Source organism: Ambystoma mexicanum (genome assembly GCF_040938575.1).
Source record: "Ambystoma mexicanum isolate Mex_15411 chromosome 12 unlocalized genomic scaffold, UKY_AmexF1_1 Mex_chr12_unloc.1, whole genome shotgun sequence".
Taxonomy (NCBI): Eukaryota; Metazoa; Chordata; class Amphibia; order Caudata; family Ambystomatidae; genus Ambystoma; species Ambystoma mexicanum.
In genome coordinates, this window is record NW_027182322.1 from 12,517,047 (window position 1) to 12,542,938 (window position 25,892).

General features: G+C 36.0%; 26 non-coding genes across 26 annotated transcripts; all 26 read left to right on the plus strand.

Moving 5' to 3' along the window:
* The first annotated feature begins 795 nt into the window (after positions 1 to 795).
* Positions 796 to 885, plus strand: TRNAR-UCU (transfer RNA arginine (anticodon UCU)). The gene is given in 2 exon segments: positions 796 to 832; positions 850 to 885. It is a non-coding gene; the product is annotated as a tRNA-Arg (tRNA).
* A 676-nt stretch (positions 886 to 1,561) lies between these two features.
* Positions 1,562 to 1,651, plus strand: TRNAR-UCU (transfer RNA arginine (anticodon UCU)). The gene is given in 2 exon segments: positions 1,562 to 1,598; positions 1,616 to 1,651. It is a non-coding gene; the product is annotated as a tRNA-Arg (tRNA).
* A 1,441-nt stretch (positions 1,652 to 3,092) lies between these two features.
* On the plus strand, positions 3,093 to 3,182 carry TRNAR-UCU (transfer RNA arginine (anticodon UCU)). Its single transcript is given in 2 exon segments — positions 3,093 to 3,129; positions 3,147 to 3,182. It is a non-coding gene; the product is annotated as a tRNA-Arg (tRNA).
* Positions 3,183 to 3,858: 676 nt separating this feature from the next.
* TRNAR-UCU (transfer RNA arginine (anticodon UCU)) lies at positions 3,859 to 3,948 on the plus strand. The gene is given in 2 exon segments: positions 3,859 to 3,895; positions 3,913 to 3,948. It is a non-coding gene; the product is annotated as a tRNA-Arg (tRNA).
* A 676-nt stretch (positions 3,949 to 4,624) lies between these two features.
* Positions 4,625 to 4,714, plus strand: TRNAR-UCU (transfer RNA arginine (anticodon UCU)). Its single transcript is given in 2 exon segments — positions 4,625 to 4,661; positions 4,679 to 4,714. It is a non-coding gene; the product is annotated as a tRNA-Arg (tRNA).
* A 676-nt stretch (positions 4,715 to 5,390) lies between these two features.
* Positions 5,391 to 5,480, plus strand: TRNAR-UCU (transfer RNA arginine (anticodon UCU)). Its single transcript is given in 2 exon segments — positions 5,391 to 5,427; positions 5,445 to 5,480. It is a non-coding gene; the product is annotated as a tRNA-Arg (tRNA).
* A 676-nt stretch (positions 5,481 to 6,156) lies between these two features.
* On the plus strand, positions 6,157 to 6,246 carry TRNAR-UCU (transfer RNA arginine (anticodon UCU)). Its single transcript is given in 2 exon segments — positions 6,157 to 6,193; positions 6,211 to 6,246. It is a non-coding gene; the product is annotated as a tRNA-Arg (tRNA).
* A 1,441-nt stretch (positions 6,247 to 7,687) lies between these two features.
* TRNAR-UCU (transfer RNA arginine (anticodon UCU)) lies at positions 7,688 to 7,777 on the plus strand. Its single transcript is given in 2 exon segments — positions 7,688 to 7,724; positions 7,742 to 7,777. It is a non-coding gene; the product is annotated as a tRNA-Arg (tRNA).
* Positions 7,778 to 8,453: 676 nt separating this feature from the next.
* Positions 8,454 to 8,543, plus strand: TRNAR-UCU (transfer RNA arginine (anticodon UCU)). The gene is given in 2 exon segments: positions 8,454 to 8,490; positions 8,508 to 8,543. It is a non-coding gene; the product is annotated as a tRNA-Arg (tRNA).
* A 676-nt stretch (positions 8,544 to 9,219) lies between these two features.
* On the plus strand, positions 9,220 to 9,309 carry TRNAR-UCU (transfer RNA arginine (anticodon UCU)). Its single transcript is given in 2 exon segments — positions 9,220 to 9,256; positions 9,274 to 9,309. It is a non-coding gene; the product is annotated as a tRNA-Arg (tRNA).
* Positions 9,310 to 9,985: 676 nt separating this feature from the next.
* TRNAR-UCU (transfer RNA arginine (anticodon UCU)) lies at positions 9,986 to 10,075 on the plus strand. The gene is given in 2 exon segments: positions 9,986 to 10,022; positions 10,040 to 10,075. It is a non-coding gene; the product is annotated as a tRNA-Arg (tRNA).
* A 1,441-nt stretch (positions 10,076 to 11,516) lies between these two features.
* TRNAR-UCU (transfer RNA arginine (anticodon UCU)) lies at positions 11,517 to 11,606 on the plus strand. Its single transcript is given in 2 exon segments — positions 11,517 to 11,553; positions 11,571 to 11,606. It is a non-coding gene; the product is annotated as a tRNA-Arg (tRNA).
* A 676-nt stretch (positions 11,607 to 12,282) lies between these two features.
* TRNAR-UCU (transfer RNA arginine (anticodon UCU)) lies at positions 12,283 to 12,372 on the plus strand. Its single transcript is given in 2 exon segments — positions 12,283 to 12,319; positions 12,337 to 12,372. It is a non-coding gene; the product is annotated as a tRNA-Arg (tRNA).
* Positions 12,373 to 13,813: 1,441 nt separating this feature from the next.
* TRNAR-UCU (transfer RNA arginine (anticodon UCU)) lies at positions 13,814 to 13,903 on the plus strand. The gene is given in 2 exon segments: positions 13,814 to 13,850; positions 13,868 to 13,903. It is a non-coding gene; the product is annotated as a tRNA-Arg (tRNA).
* A 676-nt stretch (positions 13,904 to 14,579) lies between these two features.
* On the plus strand, positions 14,580 to 14,669 carry TRNAR-UCU (transfer RNA arginine (anticodon UCU)). The gene is given in 2 exon segments: positions 14,580 to 14,616; positions 14,634 to 14,669. It is a non-coding gene; the product is annotated as a tRNA-Arg (tRNA).
* A 676-nt stretch (positions 14,670 to 15,345) lies between these two features.
* On the plus strand, positions 15,346 to 15,435 carry TRNAR-UCU (transfer RNA arginine (anticodon UCU)). The gene is given in 2 exon segments: positions 15,346 to 15,382; positions 15,400 to 15,435. It is a non-coding gene; the product is annotated as a tRNA-Arg (tRNA).
* A 676-nt stretch (positions 15,436 to 16,111) lies between these two features.
* Positions 16,112 to 16,201, plus strand: TRNAR-UCU (transfer RNA arginine (anticodon UCU)). Its single transcript is given in 2 exon segments — positions 16,112 to 16,148; positions 16,166 to 16,201. It is a non-coding gene; the product is annotated as a tRNA-Arg (tRNA).
* Positions 16,202 to 16,877: 676 nt separating this feature from the next.
* TRNAR-UCU (transfer RNA arginine (anticodon UCU)) lies at positions 16,878 to 16,967 on the plus strand. The gene is given in 2 exon segments: positions 16,878 to 16,914; positions 16,932 to 16,967. It is a non-coding gene; the product is annotated as a tRNA-Arg (tRNA).
* A 676-nt stretch (positions 16,968 to 17,643) lies between these two features.
* Positions 17,644 to 17,733, plus strand: TRNAR-UCU (transfer RNA arginine (anticodon UCU)). The gene is given in 2 exon segments: positions 17,644 to 17,680; positions 17,698 to 17,733. It is a non-coding gene; the product is annotated as a tRNA-Arg (tRNA).
* A 1,441-nt stretch (positions 17,734 to 19,174) lies between these two features.
* TRNAR-UCU (transfer RNA arginine (anticodon UCU)) lies at positions 19,175 to 19,264 on the plus strand. Its single transcript is given in 2 exon segments — positions 19,175 to 19,211; positions 19,229 to 19,264. It is a non-coding gene; the product is annotated as a tRNA-Arg (tRNA).
* Positions 19,265 to 19,940: 676 nt separating this feature from the next.
* On the plus strand, positions 19,941 to 20,030 carry TRNAR-UCU (transfer RNA arginine (anticodon UCU)). The gene is given in 2 exon segments: positions 19,941 to 19,977; positions 19,995 to 20,030. It is a non-coding gene; the product is annotated as a tRNA-Arg (tRNA).
* Positions 20,031 to 21,471: 1,441 nt separating this feature from the next.
* TRNAR-UCU (transfer RNA arginine (anticodon UCU)) lies at positions 21,472 to 21,561 on the plus strand. Its single transcript is given in 2 exon segments — positions 21,472 to 21,508; positions 21,526 to 21,561. It is a non-coding gene; the product is annotated as a tRNA-Arg (tRNA).
* A 676-nt stretch (positions 21,562 to 22,237) lies between these two features.
* On the plus strand, positions 22,238 to 22,327 carry TRNAR-UCU (transfer RNA arginine (anticodon UCU)). The gene is given in 2 exon segments: positions 22,238 to 22,274; positions 22,292 to 22,327. It is a non-coding gene; the product is annotated as a tRNA-Arg (tRNA).
* Positions 22,328 to 23,003: 676 nt separating this feature from the next.
* Positions 23,004 to 23,093, plus strand: TRNAR-UCU (transfer RNA arginine (anticodon UCU)). Its single transcript is given in 2 exon segments — positions 23,004 to 23,040; positions 23,058 to 23,093. It is a non-coding gene; the product is annotated as a tRNA-Arg (tRNA).
* A 676-nt stretch (positions 23,094 to 23,769) lies between these two features.
* Positions 23,770 to 23,859, plus strand: TRNAR-UCU (transfer RNA arginine (anticodon UCU)). The gene is given in 2 exon segments: positions 23,770 to 23,806; positions 23,824 to 23,859. It is a non-coding gene; the product is annotated as a tRNA-Arg (tRNA).
* A 676-nt stretch (positions 23,860 to 24,535) lies between these two features.
* On the plus strand, positions 24,536 to 24,625 carry TRNAR-UCU (transfer RNA arginine (anticodon UCU)). Its single transcript is given in 2 exon segments — positions 24,536 to 24,572; positions 24,590 to 24,625. It is a non-coding gene; the product is annotated as a tRNA-Arg (tRNA).
* The last annotated feature ends 1,267 nt before the right edge of the window (positions 24,626 to 25,892 follow it).

Below are 25,892 nucleotides of genomic sequence, written 5' to 3' on the forward strand. Positions count from 1 at the left end.
CCCTTAATGTACGCAACTTGATTTTCATCTGGCTCTGTGGTGCAATGGATAGCGCGTTGGACTTCTAAGTGAATTGGCAAAGTCATTCAAAGTTTGTGTGTTCGAATCCCACCAGAGTCGCATTTTTTACTTTCTTATTCAAACAAGGAACATTATGCATGTGAGGAATGTTTATTTTTGGCCGATGCTTTAATCTTAGTATTTGACCCAAGTTGAACCTATGTATCTAATACAGCATGCAACTGAATCAAAAGCAGTCTGCCTTCCATTGCAACAGGAACATATTGCTCATAAGCAATACAACATCACTACCAGAAACTTGGCACTTTTCTAATGTATCCTTCCTTCAGAAACATTGTCTTTATAATAGCTGTAAATGAGATAGACCAAAACACGACACCCTACGCTCAGACATTTGTTTCTAGCGACATATAAAGTAAAATCTTCTTTCAAAGCTATTTATGGTATATTCTCTTTGTGTTTTTGTATTGTTAACCAATTGTATGTCTGCACTTTTTATCCAGTTCTTTTTTATTAAGGTATGGAATTGTTGTCCAAACCAATTCACTTGGCAAGAAAATACTGTAATACCCTATTCTCCGAATTTATCCCTAAAGGAACAAAGGTGTAGTTCAAGGTTTCACCCAGAAGTGTGATTCTTCTACAGACATTTTATGTTTCCGAAAACAATTATTCTTTCTTGTATCCCAGAAGGCTTGATAATATGATGTGAAGTAAACACCGGATTGACAAAACTTCGATCATCCCTTAATGTACTCAAGTTGATGTGCATCTGGCTCTGTGGCGCAATGGATAGCGCGTTGGACTTCTAAGTGAATTGGCAAAGTCATTCAAAGGTTGTGGGTTCGAATCCCACCAGAGTCGCATTTTTTACTTTCTTATTCAAACAAGGAACATTACGCATGTGAGGAATGTTTATTTTTGGCCGATGCTTTAATCTTAGTATTTGACCCAAGTTGAACCTATGTATCTAATACAGCATGCAACTGAATCAAAACCAGTCTGCCTTCCATTGCAACAGGAACATATTGCTCATAAGCAATACAACATCACTGCCAGAAACTTTGCACTTTCCTAATGTATCCTTCCTTCAGAAACATTGTCTTTATAATAGCTGTAAATGAGATAGACCAAAAACACGACACCCTACACTCAGACATTTGTTTCTAGCGACATATAAAGTAAAATCTTCTTTCAAAGCTATTTATGGTATATTCTCTTTGTGTTTTTGTATTGTTAACCAATTGTATGGCTGCACTTTTTATCCAGTTCTTTTTTATTAAGGTATGGAATTGTTGTCCAAACGTATTCAGTTTGCAAGAAAATACAGTAATACCCTATTCTCCGAATTTATCCCTAAAGGAACAAAGGTGTAGTTCAAGGTTTCACCCAGAAGTGTGATTCTTCTACAGACATTTTATGTTTCAGAAAACAATTATTCTTTCTTGTATCCCAGAAGGCTTGATAATATGATGTGAAGTAAACACTGGATTGACAAAACCTCGATCATCCCCTGATGTACGCAAGTTGATTGTCATCTGGCTCTGTGGCGCAATGGATAGCGCGTTGGACTTCTAAGTGAATTGGCAAAGTCATTCAAAGGTTGTGGGTTCGAATCCCACCAGAGTCGCATTTTTTACTTTCTTATTCAAACAAGGAACATTATGCATGTGAGGAATGTTTATTTTTGGCCGATGCTTTAATCTTAGTATGTGACCCAAGTTGAACCTATGTATCTAATACAGCATGCAACTGAATCAAAAGCAGTCTGCCTTCCATTGCAACAGGAACATATTGCTCATAAGCAATACAACATCACTGCCAGAAACTTTGCACTTTCCTAATGTATCCTTCCTTCAGAAACATTGTCTTTATAATAGCTGTAAATGAGATAGACCAAAAACACGACACCCTACACTCAGACATTTGTTTCTAGCGACATATAAAGTAAAATCTTCTTTCAAAGCTATTTATGGTATATTCTCTTTGTGTTTTTGTATTGTTAACCAATTGTATGGCTGCACTTTTTATCCAGTTCTTTTTTATTAAGGTATGGAATTGTTGTCCAAACGTATTCAGTTTGCAAGAAAATACAGTAATACCCTTTTCTCCGAATTTATCCCTAAAGGAACAAAGGTGTAGTTCAATGTTTCACCCAGAAGTGTGATTCTTCTACAGACATTTTATGTTTCAGAAAACAATTATTCTTTCTTGTATCCCAGAAGGCTTGATAATATGATGTGAAGTAAACACTGGATTGACAAAACTTCGATCATCCCTTAATGTACGCAACTTGATTTTCATCTGGCTCTGTGGTGCAATGGATAGCGCGTTGGACTTCTAAGTGAATTGGCAAAGTCATTCAAAGTTTGTGTGTTCGAATCCCACCAGAGTCGCATTTTTTACTTTCTTATTCAAACAAGGAACATTATGCATGTGAGGAATGTTTATTTTTGGCCGATGCTTTAATCTTAGTATTTGACCCAAGTTGAACCTATGTATCTAATACAGCATGCAACTGAATCAAAAGCAGTCTGCCTTCCATTGCAACAGGAACATATTGCTCATAAGCAATACAACATCACTACCAGAAACTTGGCACTTTTCTAATGTATCCTTCCTTCAGAAACATTGTCTTTATAATAGCTGTAAATGAGATAGACCAAAACACGACACCCTACGCTCAGACATTTGTTTCTAGCGACATATAAAGTAAAATCTTCTTTCAAAGCTATTTATGGTATATTCTCTTTGTGTTTTTGTATTGTTAACCAATTGTATGTCTGCACTTTTTATCCAGTTCTTTTTTATTAAGGTATGGAATTGTTGTCCAAACCAATTCACTTGGCAAGAAAATACTGTAATACCCTATTCTCCGAATTTATCCCTAAAGGAACAAAGGTGTAGTTCAAGGTTTCACCCAGAAGTGTGATTCTTCTACAGACATTTTATGTTTCCGAAAACAATTATTCTTTCTTGTATCCCAGAAGGCTTGATAATATGATGTGAAGTAAACACCGGATTGACAAAACTTCGATCATCCCTTAATGTACTCAAGTTGATGTGCATCTGGCTCTGTGGCGCAATGGATAGCGCGTTGGACTTCTAAGTGAATTGGCAAAGTCATTCAAAGGTTGTGGGTTCGAATCCCACCAGAGTCGCATTTTTTACTTTCTTATTCAAACAAGGAACATTACGCATGTGAGGAATGTTTATTTTTGGCCGATGCTTTAATCTTAGTATTTGACCCAAGTTGAACCTATGTATCTAATACAGCATGCAACTGAATCAAAAGCAGTCTGCCTTCCATTGCAACAGGAACATATTGCTCATAAGCAATACAACATCACTGCCAGAAACTTTGCACTTTCCTAATGTATCCTTCCTTCAGAAACATTGTCTTTATAATAGCTGTAAATGAGATAGACCAAAAACACGACACCCTACACTCAGACATTTGTTTCTAGCGACATATAAAGTAAAATCTTCTTTCAAAGCTATTTATGGTATATTCTCTTTGTGTTTTTGTATTGTTAACCAATTGTATGGCTGCACTTTTTATCCAGTTCTTTTTTATTAAGGTATGGAATTGTTGTCCAAACGTATTCAGTTTGCAAGAAAATACAGTAATACCCTATTCTCCGAATTTATCCCTAAAGGAACAAAGGTGTAGTTCAAGGTTTCACCCAGAAGTGTGATTCTTCTACAGACATTTTATGTTTCAGAAAACAATTATTCTTTCTTGTATCCCAGAAGGCTTGATAATATGATGTGAAGTAAACACTGGATTGACAAAACCTCGATCATCCCCTGATGTACGCAAGTTGATTGTCATCTGGCTCTGTGGCGCAATGGATAGCGCGTTGGACTTCTAAGTGAATTGGCAAAGTCATTCAAAGGTTGTGGGTTCGAATCCCACCAGAGTCGCATTTTTTACTTTCTTATTCAAACAAGGAACATTATGCATGTGAGGAATGTTTATTTTTGGCCGATGCTTTAATCTTAGTATTTGACCCAAGTTGAACCTATGTATCTAATACAGCATGCAACTGAATCAAAAGCAGTCTGCCTTCCATTGCAACAGGAACATATTGCTCATAAGCAATACAACATCACTGCCAGAAACTTTGCACTTTCCTAATGTATCCTTCCTTCAGAAACATTGTCTTTATAATAGCTGTAAATGAGATAGACCAAAAACACGACACCCTACACTCAGACATTTGTTTCTAGCGACATATAAAGTAAAATCTTCTTTCAAAGCTATTTATGGTATATTCTCTTTGTGTTTTTGTATTGTTAACCAATTGTATGGCTGCACTTTTTATCCAGTTCTTTTTTATTAAGGTATGGAATTGTTGTCCAAACGTATTCAGTTTGCAAGAAAATACAGTAATACCCTATTCTCCGAATTTATCCCTAAAGGAACAAAGGTGTAGTTCAAGGTTTCACCCAGAAGTGTGATTCTTCTACAGACATTTTATGTTTCAGAAAACAATTATTCTTTCTTGTATCCCAGAAGGCTTGATAATATGATGTGAAGTAAACACTGGATTGACAAAACTTCGATCATCCCTTAATGTACGCAAGTTGATTTTCATCTGGCTCTGTGGCGCAATGGATAGCGCGTTGGACTTCTAAGTGAATTGGCAAAGTCATTCAAAGGTTGTGGGTTCGAATCCCACCAGAGTCGTATTTTTTACTTTCTTATTCAAACAAGGAACATTATGCATGTGAGGAATGTTTATTTTTGGCCGATGCTTTAATCTTAGTATTTGACCCAAGTTGAACCAATGTATCTAATACAGCATGCAACTGAATCAAAAGCAGTCTGCCTTCCATTGCAACAGGAACATATTGCTCATAAGCAATACAACATCACTGCCAGAAACTTTGCACTTTCCTAATGTATCCTTCCTTCAGAAACATTGTCTTTATAATAGCTGTAAATGAGATAGACCAAAAACACGACACCCTACACTCAGACATTTGTTTCTAGCGACATATAAAGTAAAATCTTCTTTCAAAGCTATTTATGGTATATTCTCTTTGTGTTTTTGTATTGTTAACCAATTGTATGGCTGCACTTTTTATCCAGTTCTTTTTTATTAAGGTATGGAATTGTTGTCCAAACGTATTCAGTTTGCAAGAAAATACAGTAATACCCTATTCTCCGAATTTATCCCTAAAGGAACAAAGGTGTAGTTCAAGGTTTCACCCAGAAGTGTGATTCTTCTACAGACATTTTATGTTTCAGAAAACAATTATTCTTTCTTGTATCCCAGAAGGCTTGATAATATGATGTGAAGTAAACACTGGATTGACAAAACTTCGATCATCCCTTAATGTACGCAAGTTGATTTTCATCTGGCTCTGTGGCGCAATGGATAGCGCGTTGGACTTCTAAGTGAATTGGCAAAGTCATTCAAAGGTTGTGGGTTCGAATCCCACCAGAGTCGTATTTTTTACTTTCTTATTCAAACAAGGAACATTATGCATGTGAGGAATGTTTATTTTTGGCCGATGCTTTAATCTTAGTATTTGACCCAAGTTGAACCTATGTATCTAATACAGCATGCAACTGAATCAAAAGCAGTCTGCCTTCCATTGCAACAGGAACATATTGCTCATAAGCAATACAACATCACTGCCAGAAACTTTGCACTTTCCTAACGTATCCTTCCTTCAGAAACATTGTCTTTATAATAGCTGTAAATGAGATAGACCAAAAACACGACACCCTACACTCAGACATTTGTTTCTAGCGACATATAAAGTAAAATCTTCTTTCAAAGCTATTTATGGTATATTCTCTTTGTGTTTTTGTATTGTTAACCAATTGTATGTCTGCACTTTTTATCCAGTTCTTTTTTATTAAGGTATGGAATTGTTGTCCAAACCAATTCACTTGGCAAGAAAATACTGTAATACCCTATTCTCCGAATTTATCCCTAAAGGAACAAAGGTGTAGTTCAAGGTTTCACCCAGAAGTGTGATTCTTCTACAGACATTTTATGTTTCCGAAAACAATTATTCTTTCTTGTATCCCAGAAGGCTTGATAATATGATGTGAAGTAAACACCGGATTGACAAAACTTCGATCATCCCTTAATGTACTCAAGTTGATGTGCATCTGGCTCTGTGGCGCAATGGATAGCGCGTTGGACTTCTAAGTGAATTGGCAAAGTCATTCAAAGGTTGTGGGTTCGAATCCCACCAGAGTCGCATTTTTTACTTTCTTATTCAAACAAGGAACATTATGCATGTGAGGAATGTTTATTTTTGGCCGATGCTTTAATCTTAGTATGTGACCCAAGTTGAACCTATGTATCTAATACAGCATGCAACTGAATCAAAAGCAGTCTGCCTTCCATTGCAACAGGAACATATTGCTCATAAGCAATACAACATCACTGCCAGAAACTTTGCACTTTCCTAATGTATCCTTCCTTCAGAAACATTGTCTTTATAATAGCTGTAAATGAGATAGACCAAAAACACGACACCCTACACTCAGACATTTGTTTCTAGCGACATATAAAGTAAAATCTTCTTTCAAAGCTATTTATGGTATATTCTCTTTGTGTTTTTGTATTGTTAACCAATTGTATGGCTGCACTTTTTATCCAGTTCTTTTTTATTAAGGTATGGAATTGTTGTCCAAACGTATTCAGTTTGCAAGAAAATACAGTAATACCCTATTCTCCGAATTTATCCCTAAAGGAACAAAGGTGTAGTTCAATGTTTCACCCAGAAGTGTGATTCTTCTACAGACATTTTATGTTTCAGAAAACAATTATTCTTTCTTGTATCCCAGAAGGCTTGATAATATGATGTGAAGTAAACACTGGATTGACAAAACTTCGATCATCCCTTAATGTACGCAACTTGATTTTCATCTGGCTCTGTGGTGCAATGGATAGCGCGTTGGACTTCTAAGTGAATTGGCAAAGTCATTCAAAGTTTGTGTGTTCGAATCCCACCAGAGTCGCATTTTTTACTTTCTTATTCAAACAAGGAACATTATGCATGTGAGGAATGTTTATTTTTGGCCGATGCTTTAATCTTAGTATTTGACCCAAGTTGAACCTATGTATCTAATACAGCATGCAACTGAATCAAAAGCAGTCTGCCTTCCATTGCAACAGGAACATATTGCTCATAAGCAATACAACATCACTACCAGAAACTTGGCACTTTTCTAATGTATCCTTCCTTCAGAAACATTGTCTTTATAATAGCTGTAAATGAGATAGACCAAAACACGACACCCTACGCTCAGACATTTGTTTCTAGCGACATATAAAGTAAAATCTTCTTTCAAAGCTATTTATGGTATATTCTCTTTGTGTTTTTGTATTGTTAACCAATTGTATGTCTGCACTTTTTATCCAGTTCTTTTTTATTAAGGTATGGAATTGTTGTCCAAACCAATTCACTTGGCAAGAAAATACTGTAATACCCTATTCTCCGAATTTATCCCTAAAGGAACAAAGGTGTAGTTCAAGGTTTCACCCAGAAGTGTGATTCTTCTACAGACATTTTATGTTTCCGAAAACAATTATTCTTTCTTGTATCCCAGAAGGCTTGATAATATGATGTGAAGTAAACACCGGATTGACAAAACTTCGATCATCCCTTAATGTACTCAAGTTGATGTGCATCTGGCTCTGTGGCGCAATGGATAGCGCGTTGGACTTCTAAGTGAATTGGCAAAGTCATTCAAAGGTTGTGGGTTCGAATCCCACCAGAGTCGCATTTTTTACTTTCTTATTCAAACAAGGAACATTATGCATGTGAGGAATGTTTATTTTTGGCCGATGCTTTAATCTTAGTATTTGACCCAAGTTGAACCTATGTATCTAATACAGCATGCAACTGAATCAAAAGCAGTCTGCCTTCCATTGCAACAGGAACATATTGCTCATAAGCAATACAACATCACTGCCAGAAACTTTGCACTTTCCTAATGTATCCTTCCTTCAGAAACATTGTCTTTATAATAGCTGTAAATGAGATAGACCAAAAACACGACACCCTACACTCAGACATTTGTTTCTAGCGACATATAAAGTAAAATCTTCTTTCAAAGCTATTTATGGTATATTCTCTTTGTGTTTTTGTATTGTTAACCAATTGTATGGCTGCACTTTTTATCCAGTTCTTTTTTATTAAGGTATGGAATTGTTGTCCAAACGTATTCAGTTTGCAAGAAAATACAGTAATACCCTATTCTCCGAATTTATCCCTAAAGGAACAAAGGTGTAGTTCAAGGTTTCACCCAGAAGTGTGATTCTTCTACAGACATTTTATGTTTCAGAAAACAATTATTCTTTCTTGTATCCCAGAAGGCTTGATAATATGATGTGAAGTAAACACTGGATTGACAAAACTTCGATCATCCCTTAATGTACGCAAGTTGATTTTCATCTGGCTCTGTGGCGCAATGGATAGCGCGTTGGACTTCTAAGTGAATTGGCAAAGTCATTCAAAGGTTGTGGGTTCGAATCCCACCAGAGTCGTATTTTTTACTTTCTTATTCAAACAAGGAACATTATGCATGTGAGGAATGTTTATTTTTGGCCGATGCTTTAATCTTAGTATTTGACCCAAGTTGAACCAATGTATCTAATACAGCATGCAACTGAATCAAAAGCAGTCTGCCTTCCATTGCAACAGGAACATATTGCTCATAAGCAATACAACATCACTGCCAGAAACTTTGCACTTTCCTAATGTATCCTTCCTTCAGAAACATTGTCTTTATAATAGCTGTAAATGAGATAGACCAAAAACACGACACCCTACACTCAGACATTTGTTTCTAGCGACATATAAAGTAAAATCTTCTTTCAAAGCTATTTATGGTATATTCTCTTTGTGTTTTTGTATTGTTAACCAATTGTATGGCTGCACTTTTTATCCAGTTCTTTTTTATTAAGGTATGGAATTGTTGTCCAAACGTATTCAGTTTGCAAGAAAATACAGTAATACCCTATTCTCCGAATTTATCCCTAAAGGAACAAAGGTGTAGTTCAAGGTTTCACCCAGAAGTGTGATTCTTCTACAGACATTTTATGTTTCAGAAAACAATTATTCTTTCTTGTATCCCAGAAGGCTTGATAATATGATGTGAAGTAAACACTGGATTGACAAAACTTCGATCATCCCTTAATGTACGCAAGTTGATTTTCATCTGGCTCTGTGGCGCAATGGATAGCGCGTTGGACTTCTAAGTGAATTGGCAAAGTCATTCAAAGGTTGTGGGTTCGAATCCCACCAGAGTCGTATTTTTTACTTTCTTATTCAAACAAGGAACATTATGCATGTGAGGAATGTTTATTTTTGGCCGATGCTTTAATCTTAGTATTTGACCCAAGTTGAACCTATGTATCTAATACAGCATGCAACTGAATCAAAAGCAGTCTGCCTTCCATTGCAACAGGAACATATTGCTCATAAGCAATACAACATCACTGCCAGAAACTTTGCACTTTCCTAATGTATCCTTCCTTCAGAAACATTGTCTTTATAATAGCTGTAAATGAGATAGACCAAAAACACGACACCCTACACTCAGACATTTGTTTCTAGCGACATATAAAGTAAAATCTTCTTTCAAAGCTATTTATGGTATATTCTCTTTGTGTTTTTGTATTGTTAACCAATTGTATGGCTGCACTTTTTATCCAGTTCTTTTTTATTAAGGTATGGAATTGTTGTCCAAACGTATTCAGTTTGCAAGAAAATACAGTAATACCCTATTCTCCGAATTTATCCCTAAAGGAACAAAGGTGTAGTTCAAGGTTTCACCCAGAAGTGTGATTCTTCTACAGACATTTTATGTTTCAGAAAACAATTATTCTTTCTTGTATCCCAGAAGGCTTGATAATATGATGTGAAGTAAACACTGGATTGACAAAACCTCGATCATCCCCTGATGTACGCAAGTTGATTGTCATCTGGCTCTGTGGCGCAATGGATAGCGCGTTGGACTTCTAAGTGAATTGGCAAAGTCATTCAAAGGTTGTGGGTTCGAATCCCACCAGAGTCGCATTTTTTACTTTCTTATTCAAACAAGGAACATTATGCATGTGAGGAATGTTTATTTTTGGCCGATGCTTTAATCTTAGTATGTGACCCAAGTTGAACCTATGTATCTAATACAGCATGCAACTGAATCAAAAGCAGTCTGCCTTCCATTGCAACAGGAACATATTGCTCATAAGCAATACAACATCACTGCCAGAAACTTTGCACTTTCCTAATGTATCCTTCCTTCAGAAACATTGTCTTTATAATAGCTGTAAATGAGATAGACCAAAAACACGACACCCTACACTCAGACATTTGTTTCTAGCGACATATAAAGTAAAATCTTCTTTCAAAGCTATTTATGGTATATTCTCTTTGTGTTTTTGTATTGTTAACCAATTGTATGGCTGCACTTTTTATCCAGTTCTTTTTTATTAAGGTATGGAATTGTTGTCCAAACGTATTCAGTTTGCAAGAAAATACAGTAATACCCTATTCTCCGAATTTATCCCTAAAGGAACAAAGGTGTAGTTCAATGTTTCACCCAGAAGTGTGATTCTTCTACAGACATTTTATGTTTCAGAAAACAATTATTCTTTCTTGTATCCCAGAAGGCTTGATAATATGATGTGAAGTAAACACTGGATTGACAAAACTTCGATCATCCCTTAATGTACGCAACTTGATTTTCATCTGGCTCTGTGGTGCAATGGATAGCGCGTTGGACTTCTAAGTGAATTGGCAAAGTCATTCAAAGTTTGTGTGTTCGAATCCCACCAGAGTCGCATTTTTTACTTTCTTATTCAAACAAGGAACATTATGCATGTGAGGAATGTTTATTTTTGGCCGATGCTTTAATCTTAGTATTTGACCCAAGTTGAACCTATGTATCTAATACAGCATGCAACTGAATCAAAAGCAGTCTGCCTTCCATTGCAACAGGAACATATTGCTCATAAGCAATACAACATCACTACCAGAAACTTGGCACTTTTCTAATGTATCCTTCCTTCAGAAACATTGTCTTTATAATAGCTGTAAATGAGATAGACCAAAACACGACACCCTACGCTCAGACATTTGTTTCTAGCGACATATAAAGTAAAATCTTCTTTCAAAGCTATTTATGGTATATTCTCTTTGTGTTTTTGTATTGTTAACCAATTGTATGTCTGCACTTTTTATCCAGTTCTTTTTTATTAAGGTATGGAATTGTTGTCCAAACCAATTCACTTGGCAAGAAAATACTGTAATACCCTATTCTCCGAATTTATCCCTAAAGGAACAAAGGTGTAGTTCAAGGTTTCACCCAGAAGTGTGATTCTTCTACAGACATTTTATGTTTCCGAAAACAATTATTCTTTCTTGTATCCCAGAAGGCTTGATAATATGATGTGAAGTAAACACCGGATTGACAAAACTTCGATCATCCCTTAATGTACTCAAGTTGATGTGCATCTGGCTCTGTGGCGCAATGGATAGCGCGTTGGACTTCTAAGTGAATTGGCAAAGTCATTCAAAGGTTGTGGGTTCGAATCCCACCAGAGTCGCATTTTTTACTTTCTTATTCAAACAAGGAACATTACGCATGTGAGGAATGTTTATTTTTGGCCGATGCTTTAATCTTAGTATTTGACCCAAGTTGAACCTATGTATCTAATACAGCATGCAACTGAATCAAAACCAGTCTGCCTTCCATTGCAACAGGAACATATTGCTCATAAGCAATACAACATCACTGCCAGAAACTTTGCACTTTCCTAATGTATCCTTCCTTCAGAAACATTGTCTTTATAATAGCTGTAAATGAGATAGACCAAAAACACGACACCCTACACTCAGACATTTGTTTCTAGCGACATATAAAGTAAAATCTTCTTTCAAAGCTATTTATGGTATATTCTCTTTGTGTTTTTGTATTGTTAACCAATTGTATGGCTGCACTTTTTATCCAGTTCTTTTTTATTAAGGTATGGAATTGTTGTCCAAACGTATTCAGTTTGCAAGAAAATACAGTAATACCCTATTCTCCGAATTTATCCCTAAAGGAACAAAGGTGTAGTTCAAGGTTTCACCCAGAAGTGTGATTCTTCTACAGACATTTTATGTTTCAGAAAACAATTATTCTTTCTTGTATCCCAGAAGGCTTGATAATATGATGTGAAGTAAACACTGGATTGACAAAACCTCGATCATCCCCTGATGTACGCAAGTTGATTGTCATCTGGCTCTGTGGCGCAATGGATAGCGCGTTGGACTTCTAAGTGAATTGGCAAAGTCATTCAAAGGTTGTGGGTTCGAATCCCACCAGAGTCGCATTTTTTACTTTCTTATTCAAACAAGGAACATTATGCATGTGAGGAATGTTTATTTTTGGCCGATGCTTTAATCTTAGTATGTGACCCAAGTTGAACCTATGTATCTAATACAGCATGCAACTGAATCAAAAGCAGTCTGCCTTCCATTGCAACAGGAACATATTGCTCATAAGCAATACAACATCACTGCCAGAAACTTTGCACTTTCCTAATGTATCCTTCCTTCAGAAACATTGTCTTTATAATAGCTGTAAATGAGATAGACCAAAAACACGACACCCTACACTCAGACATTTGTTTCTAGCGACATATAAAGTAAAATCTTCTTTCAAAGCTATTTATGGTATATTCTCTTTGTGTTTTTGTATTGTTAACCAATTGTATGGCTGCACTTTTTATCCAGTTCTTTTTTATTAAGGTATGGAATTGTTGTCCAAACGTATTCAGTTTGCAAGAAAATACAGTAATACCCTTTTCTCCGAATTTATCCCTAAAGGAACAAAGGTGTAGTTCAATGTTTCACCCAGAAGTGTGATTCTTCTACAGACATTTTATGTTTCAGAAAACAATTATTCTTTCTTGTATCCCAGAAGGCTTGATAATATGATGTGAAGTAAACACTGGATTGACAAAACTTCGATCATCCCTTAATGTACGCAACTTGATTTTCATCTGGCTCTGTGGTGCAATGGATAGCGCGTTGGACTTCTAAGTGAATTGGCAAAGTCATTCAAAGTTTGTGTGTTCGAATCCCACCAGAGTCGCATTTTTTACTTTCTTATTCAAACAAGGAACATTATGCATGTGAGGAATGTTTATTTTTGGCCGATGCTTTAATCTTAGTATTTGACCCAAGTTGAACCTATGTATCTAATACAGCATGCAACTGAATCAAAAGCAGTCTGCCTTCCATTGCAACAGGAACATATTGCTCATAAGCAATACAACATCACTACCAGAAACTTGGCACTTTTCTAATGTATCCTTCCTTCAGAAACATTGTCTTTATAATAGCTGTAAATGAGATAGACCAAAACACGACACCCTACGCTCAGACATTTGTTTCTAGCGACATATAAAGTAAAATCTTCTTTCAAAGCTATTTATGGTATATTCTCTTTGTGTTTTTGTATTGTTAACCAATTGTATGTCTGCACTTTTTATCCAGTTCTTTTTTATTAAGGTATGGAATTGTTGTCCAAACCAATTCACTTGGCAAGAAAATACTGTAATACCCTATTCTCCGAATTTATCCCTAAAGGAACAAAGGTGTAGTTCAAGGTTTCACCCAGAAGTGTGATTCTTCTACAGACATTTTATGTTTCCGAAAACAATTATTCTTTCTTGTATCCCAGAAGGCTTGATAATATGATGTGAAGTAAACACCGGATTGACAAAACTTCGATCATCCCTTAATGTACTCAAGTTGATGTGCATCTGGCTCTGTGGCGCAATGGATAGCGCGTTGGACTTCTAAGTGAATTGGCAAAGTCATTCAAAGGTTGTGGGTTCGAATCCCACCAGAGTCGCATTTTTTACTTTCTTATTCAAACAAGGAACATTACGCATGTGAGGAATGTTTATTTTTGGCCGATGCTTTAATCTTAGTATTTGACCCAAGTTGAACCTATGTATCTAATACAGCATGCAACTGAATCAAAAGCAGTCTGCCTTCCATTGCAACAGGAACATATTGCTCATAAGCAATACAACATCACTGCCAGAAACTTTGCACTTTCCTAATGTATCCTTCCTTCAGAAACATTGTCTTTATAATAGCTGTAAATGAGATAGACCAAAAACACGACACCCTACACTCAGACATTTGTTTCTAGCGACATATAAAGTAAAATCTTCTTTCAAAGCTATTTATGGTATATTCTCTTTGTGTTTTTGTATTGTTAACCAATTGTATGGCTGCACTTTTTATCCAGTTCTTTTTTATTAAGGTATGGAATTGTTGTCCAAACGTATTCAGTTTGCAAGAAAATACAGTAATACCCTATTCTCCGAATTTATCCCTAAAGGAACAAAGGTGTAGTTCAAGGTTTCACCCAGAAGTGTGATTCTTCTACAGACATTTTATGTTTCAGAAAACAATTATTCTTTCTTGTATCCCAGAAGGCTTGATAATATGATGTGAAGTAAACACTGGATTGACAAAACCTCGATCATCCCCTGATGTACGCAAGTTGATTGTCATCTGGCTCTGTGGCGCAATGGATAGCGCGTTGGACTTCTAAGTGAATTGGCAAAGTCATTCAAAGGTTGTGGGTTCGAATCCCACCAGAGTCGCATTTTTTACTTTCTTATTCAAACAAGGAACATTATGCATGTGAGGAATGTTTATTTTTGGCCGATGCTTTAATCTTAGTATTTGACCCAAGTTGAACCTATGTATCTAATACAGCATGCAACTGAATCAAAAGCAGTCTGCCTTCCATTGCAACAGGAACATATTGCTCATAAGCAATACAACATCACTGCCAGAAACTTTGCACTTTCCTAATGTATCCTTCCTTCAGAAACATTGTCTTTATAATAGCTGTAAATGAGATAGACCAAAAACACGACACCCTACACTCAGACATTTGTTTCTAGCGACATATAAAGTAAAATCTTCTTTCAAAGCTATTTATGGTATATTCTCTTTGTGTTTTTGTATTGTTAACCAATTGTATGGCTGCACTTTTTATCCAGTTCTTTTTTATTAAGGTATGGAATTGTTGTCCAAACGTATTCAGTTTGCAAGAAAATACAGTAATACCCTATTCTCCGAATTTATCCCTAAAGGAACAAAGGTGTAGTTCAAGGTTTCACCCAGAAGTGTGATTCTTCTACAGACATTTTATGTTTCAGAAAACAATTATTCTTTCTTGTATCCCAGAAGGCTTGATAATATGATGTGAAGTAAACACTGGATTGACAAAACTTCGATCATCCCTTAATGTACGCAAGTTGATTTTCATCTGGCTCTGTGGCGCAATGGATAGCGCGTTGGACTTCTAAGTGAATTGGCAAAGTCATTCAAAGGTTGTGGGTTCGAATCCCACCAGAGTCGTATTTTTTACTTTCTTATTCAAACAAGGAACATTATGCATGTGAGGAATGTTTATTTTTGGCCGATGCTTTAATCTTAGTATTTGACCCAAGTTGAACCAATGTATCTAATACAGCATGCAACTGAATCAAAAGCAGTCTGCCTTCCATTGCAACAGGAACATATTGCTCATAAGCAATACAACATCACTGCCAGAAACTTTGCACTTTCCTAATGTATCCTTCCTTCAGAAACATTGTCTTTATAATAGCTGTAAATGAGATAGACCAAAAACACGACACCCTACACTCAGACATTTGTTTCTAGCGACATATAAAGTAAAATCTTCTTTCAAAGCTATTTATGGTATATTCTCTTTGTGTTTTTGTATTGTTAACCAATTGTATGGCTGCACTTTTTATCCAGTTCTTTTTTATTAAGGTATGGAATTGTTGTCCAAACGTATTCAGTTTGCAAGAAAATACAGTAATACCCTATTCTCCGAATTTATCCCTAAAGGAACAAAGGTGTAGTTCAAGGTTTCACCCAGAAGTGTGATTCTTCTACAGACATTTTATGTTTCAGAAAACAATTATTCTTTCTTGTATCCCAGAAGGCTTGATAATATGATGTGAAGTAAACACTGGATTGACAAAACTTCGATCATCCCTTAATGTACGCAAGTTGATTTTCATCTGGCTCTGTGGCGCAATGGATAGCGCGTTGGACTTCTAAGTGAATTGGCAAAGTCATTCAAAGGTTGTGGGTTCGAATCCCACCAGAGTCGTATTTTTTACTTTCTTATTCAAACAAGGAACATTATGCATGTGAGGAATGTTTATTTTTGGCCGATGCTTTAATCTTAGTATTTGACCCAAGTTGAACCTATGTATCTAATACAGCATGCAACTGAATCAAAAGCAGTCTGCCTTCCATTGCAACAGGAACATATTGCTCATAAGCAATACAACATCACTGCCAGAAACTTTGCACTTTCCTAACGTATCCTTCCTTCAGAAACATTGTCTTTATAATAGCTGTAAATGAGATAGACCAAAAACACGACACCCTACACTCAGACATTTGTTTCTAGCGACATATAAAGTAAAATCTTCTTTCAAAGCTATTTATGGTATATTCTCTTTGTGTTTTTGTATTGTTAACCAATTGTATGTCTGCACTTTTTATCCAGTTCTTTTTTATTAAGGTATGGAATTGTTGTCCAAACGTATTCAGTTTGCAAGAAAATACAGTAATACCCTATTCTCCGAATTTATCCCTAAAGGAACAAAGGTGTATTTCAAGGTTTCACCCAGAAGTGTGATTCTTCTACAGACATTTTATGTTTCAGAAAACAATTATTCTTTCTTGTATCCCAGAAGGCTTGATAATATGATGTGAAGTAAACACTGGATTGACAAAACTTCGATCATCCCTTAATGTACGCAAGTTGAGTTTCAACTGGCTCTGTGGCGCAATGGATAGCGCGTTGGACTTCTAAGAGAATTGGCAAAGTCATTCAAAGGTTGTGGGTTCGAATCCCACCAGAGTCGTATTTTTTACTTTCTTATTCAAACAAGGAACATTATGCATGTGAGGAATGTTTATTTTTGGCCGATGCTTTAATCTTAGTATTTGACCCAAGTTGAACCTATGTATCTAATACAGCATGCAACTGAATCAAAAGCAGTCTGCCTTCCATTGCAACAGGAACATATTGCTCATAAGCAATACAACATCACTGCCAGAAACTTTGCACTTTCCTAATGTATCCTTCCTTCAGAAACATTGTCTTTATAATAGCTGTAAATGAGATAGACCAAAAACACGACACCCTACACTCAGACATTTGTTTCTAGCGACATATAAAGTAAAATATTCTTTCAAAACTATTTATGGTATATTCTCTTTGTGTTTTTGTATTGTTAACCAATTGTATGGCTGCACTTTTTATACAGTTCTTTTTTATTAAGGTATGGAATTGTTGTCCAAACGTATTCAGTTTGCAAGAAAATACAGTAATACCCTATTCTCCGAATTTATCCCTAAAGGAACAAAGGTGTAGTTCAAGGTTTCACCCAGAAGTGTGATTCTTCTACAGACATTTTATGTTTCAGAAAACAATTATTCTTTCTTGTATCCCAGAAGGCTTGATAATATGATGTGAAGTAAACACTGGATTGACAAAACCTCGATCATCCCCTGATGTACGCAAGTTGATTGTCATCTGGCTCTGTGGCGCAATGGATAGCGCGTTGGACTTCTAAGTGAATTGGCAAAGTCATTCAAAGGTTGTGGGTTCGAATCCCACCAGAGTCGCATTTTTTACTTTCTTATTCAAACAAGGAACATTATGCATGTGAGGAATGTTTATTTTTGGCCGATGCTTTAATCTTAGTATGTGACCCAAGTTGAACCTATGTATCTAATACAGCATGCAACTGAATCAAAAGCAGTCTGCCTTCCATTGCAACAGGAACATATTGCTCATAAGCAATACAACATCACTGCCAGAAACTTTGCACTTTCCTAATGTATCCTTCCTTCAGAAACATTGTCTTTATAATAGCTGTAAATGAGATAGACCAAAAACACGACACCCTACACTCAGACATTTGTTTCTAGCGACATATAAAGTAAAATCTTCTTTCAAAGCTATTTATGGTATATTCTCTTTGTGTTTTTGTATTGTTAACCAATTGTATGGCTGCACTTTTTATCCAGTTCTTTTTTATTAAGGTATGGAATTGTTGTCCAAACGTATTCAGTTTGCAAGAAAATACAGTAATACCCTATTCTCCGAATTTATCCCTAAAGGAACAAAGGTGTAGTTCAATGTTTCACCCAGAAGTGTGATTCTTCTACAGACATTTTATGTTTCAGAAAACAATTATTCTTTCTTGTATCCCAGAAGGCTTGATAATATGATGTGAAGTAAACACTGGATTGACAAAACTTCGATCATCCCTTAATGTACGCAACTTGATTTTCATCTGGCTCTGTGGTGCAATGGATAGCGCGTTGGACTTCTAAGTGAATTGGCAAAGTCATTCAAAGTTTGTGTGTTCGAATCCCACCAGAGTCGCATTTTTTACTTTCTTATTCAAACAAGGAACATTATGCATGTGAGGAATGTTTATTTTTGGCCGATGCTTTAATCTTAGTATTTGACCCAAGTTGAACCTATGTATCTAATACAGCATGCAACTGAATCAAAAGCAGTCTGCCTTCCATTGCAACAGGAACATATTGCTCATAAGCAATACAACATCACTACCAGAAACTTGGCACTTTTCTAATGTATCCTTCCTTCAGAAACATTGTCTTTATAATAGCTGTAAATGAGATAGACCAAAACACGACACCCTACGCTCAGACATTTGTTTCTAGCGACATATAAAGTAAAATCTTCTTTCAAAGCTATTTATGGTATATTCTCTTTGTGTTTTTGTATTGTTAACCAATTGTATGTCTGCACTTTTTATCCAGTTCTTTTTTATTAAGGTATGGAATTGTTGTCCAAACCAATTCACTTGGCAAGAAAATACTGTAATACCCTATTCTCCGAATTTATCCCTAAAGGAACAAAGGTGTAGTTCAAGGTTTCACCCAGAAGTGTGATTCTTCTACAGACATTTTATGTTTCCGAAAACAATTATTCTTTCTTGTATCCCAGAAGGCTTGATAATATGATGTGAAGTAAACACCGGATTGACAAAACTTCGATCATCCCTTAATGTACTCAAGTTGATGTGCATCTGGCTCTGTGGCGCAATGGATAGCGCGTTGGACTTCTAAGTGAATTGGCAAAGTCATTCAAAGGTTGTGGGTTCGAATCCCACCAGAGTCGCATTTTTTACTTTCTTATTCAAACAAGGAACATTACGCATGTGAGGAATGTTTATTTTTGGCCGATGCTTTAATCTTAGTATTTGACCCAAGTTGAACCTATGTATCTAATACAGCATGCAACTGAATCAAAAGCAGTCTGCCTTCCATTGCAACAGGAACATATTGCTCATAAGCAATACAACATCACTGCCAGAAACTTTGCACTTTCCTAATGTATCCTTCCTTCAGAAACATTGTCTTTATAATAGCTGTAAATGAGATAGACCAAAAACACGACACCCTACACTCAGACATTTGTTTCTAGCGACATATAAAGTAAAATCTTCTTTCAAAGCTATTTATGGTATATTCTCTTTGTGTTTTTGTATTGTTAACCAATTGTATGGCTGCACTTTTTATCCAGTTCTTTTTTATTAAGGTATGGAATTGTTGTCCAAACGTATTCAGTTTGCAAGAAAATACAGTAATACCCTATTCTCCGAATTTATCCCTAAAGGAACAAAGGTGTAGTTCAAGGTTTCACCCAGAAGTGTGATTCTTCTACAGACATTTTATGTTTCAGAAAACAATTATTCTTTCTTGTATCCCAGAAGGCTTGATAATATGATGTGAAGTAAACACTGGATTGACAAAACCTCGATCATCCCCTGATGTACGCAAGTTGATTGTCATCTGGCTCTGTGGCGCAATGGATAGCGCGTTGGACTTCTAAGTGAATTGGCAAAGTCATTCAAAGGTTGTGGGTTCGAATCCCACCAGAGTCGCATTTTTTACTTTCTTATTCAAACAAGGAACATTATGCATGTGAGGAATGTTTATTTTTGGCCGATGCTTTAATCTTAGTATGTGACCCAAGTTGAACCTATGTATCTAATACAGCATGCAACTGAATCAAAAGCAGTCTGCCTTCCATTGCAACAGGAACATATTGCTCATAAGCAATACAACATCACTGCCAGAAACTTTGCACTTTCCTAATGTATCCTTCCTTCAGAAACATTGTCTTTATAATAGCTGTAAATGAGATAGACCAAAAACACGACACCCTACACTCAGACATTTGTTTCTAGCGACATATAAAGTAAAATCTTCTTTCAAAGCTATTTATGGTATATTCTCTTTGTGTTTTTGTATTGTTAACCAATTGTATGGCTGCACTTTTTATCCAGTTCTTTTTTATTAAGGTATGGAATTGTTGTCCAAACGTATTCAGTTTGCAAGAAAATACAGTAATACCCTATTCTCCGAATTTATCCCTAAAGGAACAAAGGTGTAGTTCAATGTTTCACCCAGAAGTGTGATTCTTCTACAGACATTTTATGTTTCAGAAAACAATTATTCTTTCTTGTATCCCAGAAGGCTTGATAATATGATGTGAAGTAAACACTGGATTGACAAAACTTCGATCATCCCTTAATGTACGCAACTTGATTTTCATCTGGCTCTGTGGTGCAATGGATAGCGCGTTGGACTTCTAAGTGAATTGGCAAAGTCATTCAAAGTTTGTGTGTTCGAATCCCACCAGAGTCGCATTTTTTACTTTCTTATTCAAACAAGGAACATTATGCATGTGAGGAATGTTTATTTTTGGCCGATGCTTTAATCTTAGTATTTGACCCAAGTTGAACCTATGTATCTAATACAGCATGCAACTGAATCAAAAGCAGTCTGCCTTCCATTGCAACAGGAACATATTGCTCATAAGCAATACAACATCACTACCAGAAACTTGGCACTTTTCTAATGTATCCTTCCTTCAGAAACATTGTCTTTATAATAGCTGTAAATGAGATAGACCAAAACACGACACCCTACGCTCAGACATTTGTTTCTAGCGACATATAAAGTAAAATCTTCTTTCAAAGCTATTTATGGTATATTCTCTTTGTGTTTTTGTATTGTTAACCAATTGTATGTCTGCACTTTTTATCCAGTTCTTTTTTATTAAGGTATGGAATTGTTGTCCAAACCAATTCACTTGGCAAGAAAATACTGTAATACCCTATTCTCCGAATTTATCCCTAAAGGAACAAAGGTGTAGTTCAAGGTTTCACCCAGAAGTGTGATTCTTCTACAGACATTTTATGTTTCCGAAAACAATTATTCTTTCTTGTATCCCAGAAGGCTTGATAATATGATGTGAAGTAAACACCGGATTGACAAAACTTCGATCATCCCTTAATGTACTCAAGTTGATGTGCATCTGGCTCTGTGGCGCAATGGATAGCGCGTTGGACTTCTAAGTGAATTGGCAAAGTCATTCAAAGGTTGTGGGTTCGAATCCCACCAGAGTCGCATTTTTTACTTTCTTATTCAAACAAGGAACATTACGCATGTGAGGAATGTTTATTTTTGGCCGATGCTTTAATCTTAGTATTTGACCCAAGTTGAACCTATGTATCTAATACAGCATGCAACTGAATCAAAAGCAGTCTGCCTTCCATTGCAACAGGAACATATTGCTCATAAGCAATACAACATCACTGCCAGAAACTTTGCACTTTCCTAATGTATCCTTCCTTCAGAAACATTGTCTTTATAATAGCTGTAAATGAGATAGACCAAAAACACGACACCCTACACTCAGACATTTGTTTCTAGCGACATATAAAGTAAAATCTTCTTTCAAAGCTATTTATGGTATATTCTCTTTGTGTTTTTGTATTGTTAACCAATTGTATGGCTGCACTTTTTATCCAGTTCTTTTTTATTAAGGTATGGAATTGTTGTCCAAACGTATTCAGTTTGCAAGAAAATACAGTAATACCCTATTCTCCGAATTTATCCCTAAAGGAACAAAGGTGTAGTTCAAGGTTTCACCCAGAAGTGTGATTCTTCTACAGACATTTTATGTTTCAGAAAACAATTATTCTTTCTTGTATCCCAGAAGGCTTGATAATATGATGTGAAGTAAACACTGGATTGACAAAACCTCGATCATCCCCTGATGTACGCAAGTTGATTGTCATCTGGCTCTGTGGCGCAATGGATAGCGCGTTGGACTTCTAAGTGAATTGGCAAAGTCATTCAAAGGTTGTGGGTTCGAATCCCACCAGAGTCGCATTTTTTACTTTCTTATTCAAACAAGGAACATTATGCATGTGAGGAATGTTTATTTTTGGCCGATGCTTTAATCTTAGTATTTGACCCAAGTTGAACCTATGTATCTAATACAGCATGCAACTGAATCAAAAGCAGTCTGCCTTCCATTGCAACAGGAACATATTGCTCATAAGCAATACAACATCACTGCCAGAAACTTTGCACTTTCCTAATGTATCCTTCCTTCAGAAACATTGTCTTTATAATAGCTGTAAATGAGATAGACCAAAAACACGACACCCTACACTCAGACATTTGTTTCTAGCGACATATAAAGTAAAATCTTCTTTCAAAGCTATTTATGGTATATTCTCTTTGTGTTTTTGTATTGTTAACCAATTGTATGGCTGCACTTTTTATCCAGTTCTTTTTTATTAAGGTATGGAATTGTTGTCCAAACGTATTCAGTTTGCAAGAAAATACAGTAATACCCTATTCTCCGAATTTATCCCTAAAGGAACAAAGGTGTAGTTCAAGGTTTCACCCAGAAGTGTGATTCTTCTACAGACATTTTATGTTTCAGAAAACAATTATTCTTTCTTGTATCCCAGAAGGCTTGATAATATGATGTGAAGTAAACACTGGATTGACAAAACTTCGATCATCCCTTAATGTACGCAAGTTGATTTTCATCTGGCTCTGTGGCGCAATGGATAGCGCGTTGGACTTCTAAGTGAATTGGCAAAGTCATTCAAAGGTTGTGGGTTCGAATCCCACCAGAGTCGTATTTTTTACTTTCTTATTCAAACAAGGAACATTATGCATGTGAGGAATGTTTATTTTTGGCCGATGCTTTAATCTTAGTATTTGACCCAAGTTGAACCAATGTATCTAATACAGCATGCAACTGAATCAAAAGCAGTCTGCCTTCCATTGCAACAGGAACATATTGCTCATAAGCAATACAACATCACTGCCAGAAACTTTGCACTTTCCTAATGTATCCTTCCTTCAGAAACATTGTCTTTATAATAGCTGTAAATGAGATAGACCAAAAACACGACACCCTACACTCAGACATTTGTTTCTAGCGACATATAAAGTAAAATCTTCTTTCAAAGCTATTTATGGTATATTCTCTTTGTGTTTTTGTATTGTTAACCAATTGTATGGCTGCACTTTTTATCCAGTTCTTTTTTATTAAGGTATGGAATTGTTGTCCAAACGTATTCAGTTTGCAAGAAAATACAGTAATACCCTATTCTCCGAATTTATCCCTAAAGGAACAAAGGTGTAGTTCAAGGTTTCACCCAGAAGTGTGATTCTTCTACAGACATTTTATGTTTCAGAAAACAATTATTCTTTCTTGTATCCCAGAAGGCTTGATAATATGATGTGAAGTAAACACTGGATTGACAAAACTTCGATCATCCCTTAATGTACGCAAGTTGATTTTCATCTGGCTCTGTGGCGCAATGGATAGCGCGTTGGACTTCTAAGTGAATTGGCAAAGTCATTCAAAGGTTGTGGGTTCGAATCCCACCAGAGTCGTATTTTTTACTTTCTTATTCAAACAAGGAACATTATGCATGTGAGGAATGTTTATTTTTGGCCGATGCTTTAATCTTAGTATTTGACCCAAGTTGAACCTATGTATCTAATACAGCATGCAACTGAATCAAAAGCAGTCTGCCTTCCATTGCAACAGGAACATATTGCTCATAAGCAATACAACATCACTGCCAGAAACTTTGCACTTTCCTAACGTATCCTTCCTTCAGAAACATTGTCTTTATAATAGCTGTAAATGAGATAGACCAAAAACACGACACCCTACACTCAGACATTTGTTTCTAGCGACATATAAAGTAAAATCTTCTTTCAAAGCTATTTATGGTATATTCTCTTTGTGTTTTTGTATTGTTAACCAATTGTATGTCTGCACTTTTTATCCAGTTCTTTTTTATTAAGGTATGGAATTGTTGTCCAAACCAATTCACTTGGCAAGAAAATACTGTAATACCCTATTCTCCGAATTTATCCCTAAAGGAACAAAGGTGTAGTTCAAGGTTTCACCCAGAAGTGTGATTCTTCTACAGACATTTTATGTTTCCGAAAACAATTATTCTTTCTTGTATCCCAGAAGGCTTGATAATATGATGTGAAGTAAACACCGGATTGACAAAACTTCGATCATCCCTTAATGTACTCAAGTTGATGTGCATCTGGCTCTGTGGCGCAATGGATAGCGCGTTGGACTTCTAAGTGAATTGGCAAAGTCATTCAAAGGTTGTGGGTTCGAATCCCACCAGAGTCGCATTTTTTACTTTCTTATTCAAACAAGGAACATTATGCATGTGAGGAATGTTTATTTTTGGCCGATGCTTTAATCTTAGTATGTGACCCAAGTTGAACCTATGTATCTAATACAGCATGCAACTGAATCAAAAGCAGTCTGCCTTCCATTGCAACAGGAACATATTGCTCATAAGCAATACAACATCACTGCCAGAAACTTTGCACTTTCCTAATGTATCCTTCCTTCAGAAACATTGTCTTTATAATAGCTGTAAATGAGATAGACCAAAAACACGACACCCTACACTCAGACATTTGTTTCTAGCGACATATAAAGTAAAATCTTCTTTCAAAGCTATTTATGGTATATTCTCTTTGTGTTTTTGTATTGTTAACCAATTGTATGGCTGCACTTTTTATCCAGTTCTTTTTTATTAAGGTATGGAATTGTTGTCCAAACGTATTCAGTTTGCAAGAAAATACAGTAATACCCTATTCTCCGAATTTATCCCTAAAGGAACAAAGGTGTAGTTCAATGTTTCACCCAGAAGTGTGATTCTTCTACAGACATTTTATGTTTCAGAAAACAATTATTCTTTCTTGTATCCCAGAAGGCTTGATAATATGATGTGAAGTAAACACTGGATTGACAAAACTTCGATCATCCCTTAATGTACGCAACTTGATTTTCATCTGGCTCTGTGGTGCAATGGATAGCGCGTTGGACTTCTAAGTGAATTGGCAAAGTCATTCAAAGTTTGTGTGTTCGAATCCCACCAGAGTCGCATTTTTTACTTTCTTATTCAAACAAGGAACATTATGCATGTGAGGAATGTTTATTTTTGGCCGATGCTTTAATCTTAGTATTTGACCCAAGTTGAACCTATGTATCTAATACAGCATGCAACTGAATCAAAAGCAGTCTGCCTTCCATTGCAACAGGAACATATTGCTCATAAGCAATACAACATCACTACCAGAAACTTGGCACTTTTCTAATGTATCCTTCCTTCAGAAACATTGTCTTTATAATAGCTGTAAATGAGATAGACCAAAACACGACACCCTACGCTCAGACATTTGTTTCTAGCGACATATAAAGTAAAATCTTCTTTCAAAGCTATTTATGGTATATTCTCTTTGTGTTTTTGTATTGTTAACCAATTGTATGTCTGCACTTTTTATCCAGTTCTTTTTTATTAAGGTATGGAATTGTTGTCCAAACCAATTCACTTGGCAAGAAAATACTGTAATACCCTATTCTCCGAATTTATCCCTAAAGGAAC